The sequence below is a fragment of the Triticum aestivum genome, chromosome 1B (assembly GCF_018294505.1).
Source record: "Triticum aestivum cultivar Chinese Spring chromosome 1B, IWGSC CS RefSeq v2.1, whole genome shotgun sequence".
Classification (NCBI taxonomy): domain Eukaryota; kingdom Viridiplantae; phylum Streptophyta; class Magnoliopsida; order Poales; family Poaceae; genus Triticum; species Triticum aestivum.
The window spans coordinates 678,447,449-678,454,309 of record NC_057795.1 but is presented as its reverse complement, the minus strand read 5'-3'; the positions used below and the strand labels follow the sequence as shown (position 1 = coordinate 678,454,309).

The 6,861-nt window shown below is 41.1% G+C and overlaps 1 long non-coding RNA gene across 19 annotated transcripts; it reads left to right on the top strand.

Annotated features, from left to right (window-relative positions):
• The first annotated feature begins 284 nt into the window (after positions 1 to 284).
• On the top strand, positions 285 to 6,392 carry LOC123148475 (uncharacterized). 19 transcript variants are annotated; one of them, XR_006473937.1, is made up of 6 exons: positions 285 to 332; positions 481 to 1,145; positions 1,776 to 1,915; positions 2,118 to 2,194; positions 2,409 to 3,858; positions 5,367 to 6,392. It is a non-coding gene; the product is annotated as an uncharacterized lncRNA (long non-coding RNA). The 19 variants fall into 19 exon arrangements; XR_006473941.1 differs by having other exon boundaries at positions 2,398 to 3,858; XR_006473922.1 differs by having other exon boundaries at positions 2,041 to 2,194.
• The last annotated feature ends 469 nt before the right edge of the window (positions 6,393 to 6,861 follow it).

Here is a 6,861-nt window from a genome sequence, read left to right as displayed (position 1 = left end):
TAAACTGTATGTGCAGGAGAAGAGCTCGATGAGCTGCACGGCTGACGCACCATGAGCAGGAGGCCCAGGGAGAAGGAGCCCTCCTTGCTGGTCTCCGACGGCCGGCGTCGGCAGCACAACTGCCTCCCCCAAGAGGAGGCCCTCCTTGTCGGCCTCTCTCGTGCTGGTGCTAGGGAAGCTCAATGCTCTCGGCAAGGCAAGTGATCACAGATGGGCTCTTCTCTCTGTTGGTTTTTCTATCTGCCTTTTCTTTGAACTGATCCGACGCTGGGAAATTTTATTTCAGGAAGCCAGGGAATAGGCGCAGAATCAATGGCAAGTCGAGTCGACAGGTGACTTCACACATCAAATCGAATCAATGGTGTTTTTCTACTGGCACATCAGTGCAAAAAAATGACAATTGATAGCCTCTCCTTTAGCTATCATACCATGTGTTGTGTCACTAAGTTACGATCTCAGCTGCGGTCTACATATTTTCAGATTAATGAAGCTTATAGCCCTCCAATGCAGTATCTGTATGCTTTACAAAACTATCCGAGTATTGCAAAATTGCATGATACATCAAATTGGAGCGTAGCCTACATACTTATGGACTGTGGACTTATGTTGCTTATTTAGAGGCTGCCGTACATGGATCAGGTATGATATTGATTGCAGAAATTTCTATACGACTCTTGCGGATTTCAACCTTGTTCTTCTCCCTAATTTAGGAAAACTACAAGTATTTGGTGCATGATATAAAATAGCTGCAGGCTAATCCTCCCCTAATGTCCATAATGTTCTATGGTACACAATATGGGTAAAGGAGAGCACATTGCTCTAATGTTTTTGCATATGATATTAAATCAGACATTTCAGTGGATAATATATGGTATTGACTTGGACATTGGTGTTGTGGAACAATCTAGCAGGTATTGGATCTTATAGAATTATAGAGTTGGCGGGGTCTGAAAATCATGGTGTTGGTGTTTTAGCCTATTAATCTGTAGATAAAGAAAGTCCGTACATCTCTACAAATAATCCTGAAGAAAGTTCTACTATTGCGAACGCTCCAACTGAATAAGAAATATGATTTTTTTTAATTGAAGAAGAAGCCAATTTCTCGAGAAGGAATACAGAATAATATTTTGGATTATTTACTTGAGGTATTTCCATGACTTCATTCTTTATTTTCTCATCCCTCATTATTGGTACTATATAATGGCAATTTGGGACGTTGCAACATAAAGTTTGGGCAAACATATGTTGCTTATTAGATGGCCATTTAGGATGGATCCGTGATAAATTGTGCATTATAAGTTGATATTTCTGAATTTACTCTCTTTTAGCTCTGCTAGGAGTGGGATTAATCTTTATTTTTATTGATTACTCCTTTTTAGTACAACCAATATTTTACTGAATAAAAACTGTAACTCTATTAATGAAGTGGTAGTTAGTGGAGTACATAATTGCACCATTGTACGACAGTGACCATAACTCTAGATTATACGTAGGATTGCATCTTCACTGAAGTAGAGATATTTGGTCATTTTTCCGATGTGAATTAAGATGACCATAACTCTCACGTCGTAGTTATGGTACCACCTCCTGTGTCATTAAAGGATACTTGTGTGATTTACTAGCTGTTTTAGGTACCTCCTACAGTCCTACGTACTCGTGTGATTTACTTGTCGTTTTATATAAGCATGATGCTCGTATGTTTTGATATTTAGCACTTTGCGTCATATGTGAAACAAGTAATTTAAATGATTCCACCCATCGTAATTGCATACTAGGTCTCAGATTCATCGCATCAACCGTGAGGGGTAGTATGCAAGGATCAACCGATGTGGATAACAAAATCTGGGTGCGAGCTTCCGGGAAATCTAATTGGGTCTATGCAAACAAGCAGATTTGGAAGATAATCCCTGTACATGTATGACTATACGAACTCTTCTTCCCTCCAGGCAATAGAGTTTAGCTTCAGTAAGCAAGTGCTAAGATAACTTGCATTCATAACTCTGCTGCTGATCAAGTCAAGTGTCTGTATTTGGTGTTAAGGTTGATTTGGCAAATCTTTGACAGTAGCTGTGGGTCTTATACTGATGACAATCAACGTGTCTTTTCCGACCAACCAGGGGTCGATTCCAACATATGTTTTGTCCATCTTTGAAGCCCATTTGCTACTCATTGATCTGCTTCACTCCTCCACAAGGTACGATATTATTATACCCCTGTTGCGTCCTACTGCGCACACGCAATTGTGGTGATCAGAATGGAATTCTATTCGTGATTCATGATCTCCACGTCGAAGGAACCGAATGGAAACAATAGCATGACAAAACAAATGAATTTCTACCTATATTTCTACACATTGTCCAGCCCCTTGTCTAGCTTGTTGATTTTTATTAGTTTCAGTTTCTCACTAGGTTCTCTTGAGCGATGAGTCATACTGGATGTTCAAGGACACAGGAGGCTTCATGAACCACATTCTCTTGCTGAACTTTTTTTGGCATGATAACAACGATTCCCATGATCTTTCTATGGTAAAACCTTCAGTCTTGTTAATCCCGTTATCTTGAGTTATGATGGTATATGAATTTTTTTTTCCATTGGAGCAACAATGTCATTCTTTTTTAGCCTGCAACTGTGATGTTTCCATTCAAGTTACTGATTGCTGGAATGCGATTATTTGAAGGCATCTTATGATCTGGTCATAACTAGCCAAAGCTCTGCAATATTAGTGTGTAATCATATCCTCTTTCTCTCTGCTTGTGGGTAGTGCTTTACTGATGGACGGTGTTGGCGCGTTTAGGGCATAATGACCTGAGCGGTAGATCATAGGGTGAACAACGTCGACGGCAGCGCTAGAGCGTGGCGAGGCTGGTTGAGGTTTTCTCTATGCTTCTTTTAATGACCACATGTAATTTTATTTGAGATCTTTTCATGGTTGCACTGCTAATTAATAATCTTAACGATGTAATGTAATTCGCATAATATGATATAATCATTTGGTAGTAGACTTTGCTGGACTATTGTAGGTCGCCAGAAACACTATGTTCTATCCAGAAGGTCATCCACAACGTCTGTGCATTGCGTAGAGCTGCTTACTGCAATTTTCTAGAATGCACTTCTTGAATTATTCCGGAAGATGTTAGTATTTCACCTCAGTACCTTGCTGCTCACTCCAGCGTGAAGACGTGTTCGCTAAATGGTGAGCTATGCATTGTGAAAGGGTAAGGCAATGCATCACGGTTGATCTTTGCTTGAACTTGTGGGCCTTCAATAGCGTTTTAGTTCATATAAAAGCAAATCCCGTATATTCTTAAACATAAAGAGATTATTATGGTTCAGACTATCAAGGATATCAATAATTCTATATGCGCTAAATAGGACTCCCATTTTAAAGAAAAATAAGACTCTTTTTATAAACACGGTTCGACCATGGTGCTAATATATGTTTTTTTGGGAGGTGTTATGTATGTTTAGATTCATGCACTATGTGTATCACGCCTCTCTTCCTTTTCTAAAATATTGGCAGAGGCTCTATCTCATACACTAAATCTTTTATCGAGCCTATCATGGCTGCACCTCAAGGTTTGATAACTAATGTCGATTCAGAAGGTGGATTTGGCTCATTGATGATACATATAAGCAATTTCTGAGCTCATAGGTTCCAAGCTATTCAGTTTTATGCAAAATTGTGGAGCAGAAAAACAAGCTGGAAGCTTACTCGGGGATGCAGGCCAGCGGCAACCCCACAGCCGAAGGCGACAAGGTTGCGCCAGACATCAAAGAGAAGTAGCGCGCTCGGGCCTGCTAGGAGCTCCGGGCTTGGTGGGTGTGGACCACGACATTACCGAGGAGTATTCTTTATTGGTAAGTAGTAATATTTTTGTAATAATTTTATGATATCTAATTAGTATGTATTCAAATTTCAGAGATCAGGTCGCATAAACCTATGGTTTTATATCAGTCAAAAGAATTTTTCTTAGGGAAATGAATCGGAAGAATTTTTCTTTCTTTTGACACCTCAATTCCAGGAGTTTACCTCATAAATTGTAGTGAAAACATACTAGGGGTTGTAGAGTTTTGTGCAAGCTTTTGTGATGTTGCTTAATGGCCCATTTAGATCTCAGAGCGCCCCCATGGATATATAGAATCCCTAGATATATTTGTTGCTTTCTTCTTATGGACATGCGAGCTGGATATTTGCTACACAAAAAGGTGTAAAATTGATCCTTTATTTCCTAAATTATTGCATATTTGCCATGTAGTTGTTATACACTTGCACACTGCAGGACATGTGTTGGATGATTATTTTTTTCTTTTAAAAAGGAGATCTTCTAAGCTGCTGTGTTGTTTCGAAATGTGGATAACATTTTGATCTAAGTGATCTGGTTCTTTCAATTGGTGCATAGCATGTTTGTTTGAAGTTCAAGCTAGCAGAGTATGAAACTATGGGGTATTTTAAATTCTCACTAAAATATCATGGTTAGTCATTCCAATTTTAGGATCTCAGAGCGTGATGCTCTGTTGCTTTTACTAATAGAATTCATATATGATTATTTTCTGTAATGTGCAAAACATTTTTTAGGACTATCTTTGTATTGTTTGCTTACCATTTTTTGACAACAGATTTCAGCACCACTTGTAATAATTTTTAGGTGATTTTGTGAACAATTACACGCCCATATTTTTTGAATTAATGACACCAGTGAGTTGATACCTTTGGTATCTGATCTGGTTCTTTTGGGTACAAGTCTTGCTCTGAATAGTAAATAGATTGCACAGCAAATTGTCTACTCTTGTTCTGGGATACATAATGCAATTTACTGATATTGTTCAAATTCAAAAAATAATTGATCAGCGCTTAGTAGGGTCGCATATAATAAAGTATATATGAAAGTATCTTATGGTTACTCTTGTTTGGATCATTTATCTCTATGTATGCATCACCGAGTTAAATTGCAAGTGAAATGGATTTCAGTTATTTTCCAATTGTTGCAGGCTATCTTTTTTACACATACAAAATTTATATGCATTATATTTGTAGGCTCAGTTAGAAATCCAATTGTTGCAGGCTATCTTTTTTATACATACATAATTTATATGCATTATATTTGTAGGCGCAATCAAAAAAAGTACATAACTTGCGAAATTTGATATGCATTGTATTAATAGGTGCAGTTCAGAAAAGAATTAGAAGTTGGATCTCTCCTTTTGTGCTATTATTGCTAAAATCAAGAGGCTCATTACAAGGAATTGTCATGTTTTGTGTACCTTGTAATAGTGACACGCAATGGTCGTGTGATGTTGAGTGATATTGATCCTATTTGATAATGGCTGGTATATGTTCTTTGGTGACACGCGATTTTATGGTTTAGGAGAGACCAAGACTGCCGAGAAAGAAAGAAGCCGATCTGGCCCCCTGGGACCTGCGACCACAGCTGGAGAGGGCGTCTCCCCCTTGTTGACGGGGTTTGGCGCCGGTGCTCGGTGCGCCGTCTTGGCCGTGCTGGGCGGCGAGTCAGTGGCGGGCTTGGATCCGATCTGAAGTTGGTGGCATCACCATGCTTGTCCTCCTTTGTTAGCTGGTTTGCGGGCTTCCTCCGGACGTCCTGCTCGGCTGGTTGGCGGAGCAATGGCGATGCAAGCTCTGGGTCGGGGGAAACCCTTGACCGGTGGTGCCGGTCACGATGTTGGCGGCGCTTGCGGCGCCGTTCTCCCTCTGGTGAGCAACATCGAGACCCTCTCCTCGCCTTCCACCCCATGGTCCCGGGCGAAAGCCTAAAATCTCTTGATTGGGCGGCGACAGTGCGTCGGCATCGTTTTCTTCTTGAAGACGCTGCCTTGGGAGTCCAGGATGGCCAGGGGCTCAGAGCGGTGGTGGTTTGCCTGTTCTTCTAACGTGACCCTGCTTGGCAATGGCGGTGGGTTCCTTGGTCTTGGCCGCTGACGGGCACGTTGTATGGGTTCTTATGAGAGGTGAGGTGGCCAGGGCTCGTCCTCTCCCCAACAACATGTTGGCCAGTCCATCCGTGCTCGGGGGTGAGCTATTCTGCCTCCTGACGGGCCGGAGTCCTTTGATCTAGGACGAGAAGGCAGGGGTGCCCTCTTCGGAGGCAGAGGCTGAAGGTAGGACAACAGGGTTGGCCCTTGGGAGTTGATGGAGCATGGCCTTCCTCCGGTGGTGAATTGCTCCCTTACGCGGTTGCGTCGATGGCATGATCGGAGGTCGTCGCTTGTTGTTCCATAGTGTTTGTACCCTGTTGATTTTCGGTTCTCTTATTTTCCTTCTTTGTTGTGGTGATGGCTGTAATGTATGGTTGTTGCTTTATATATAAAGCGGAGCGAAAACCATTTTCAATAAAGAAAGAAGCCGAAGAGAGTTTGAATTTGTTGCTATTTGATGAAACCAGATGCCACCATGCTTAACACGTATTTCTGAATTAAAATAATAATTTGATAAATGCGTATATTTCTATTATTACATGGCAATGCATGGTCATCCGGCTTTTGCCCGTAGCAACTTTTGATATTTCCTGGCCAGAGAGAACAAACATGTGTCCAAGCACGCCGAAGCTATTATTCTCAGGTTTTTTATGCTGATATTGAATGGCTACCTTCCATCTGCTAGGGAGATAGTTTTTTCTGATCTTTCATCTGAATGTGCTCATCTAGAGCTAAAGCTGGAAGAAGCCCAAGCATCACATAATCCTGAAGACCTATGCACTGTCTCCAAAGTCTTGAGCTTATTAATGTTGGCGAACGTTGCCGAAAACAAAAATTTTCCTACTCGTTTCACCAAGATCATCTAGGAGTTCATCTAGCAACGAGTGATTAGATGCATCTACATACCTTTGTAGATCGCGAGCGGAA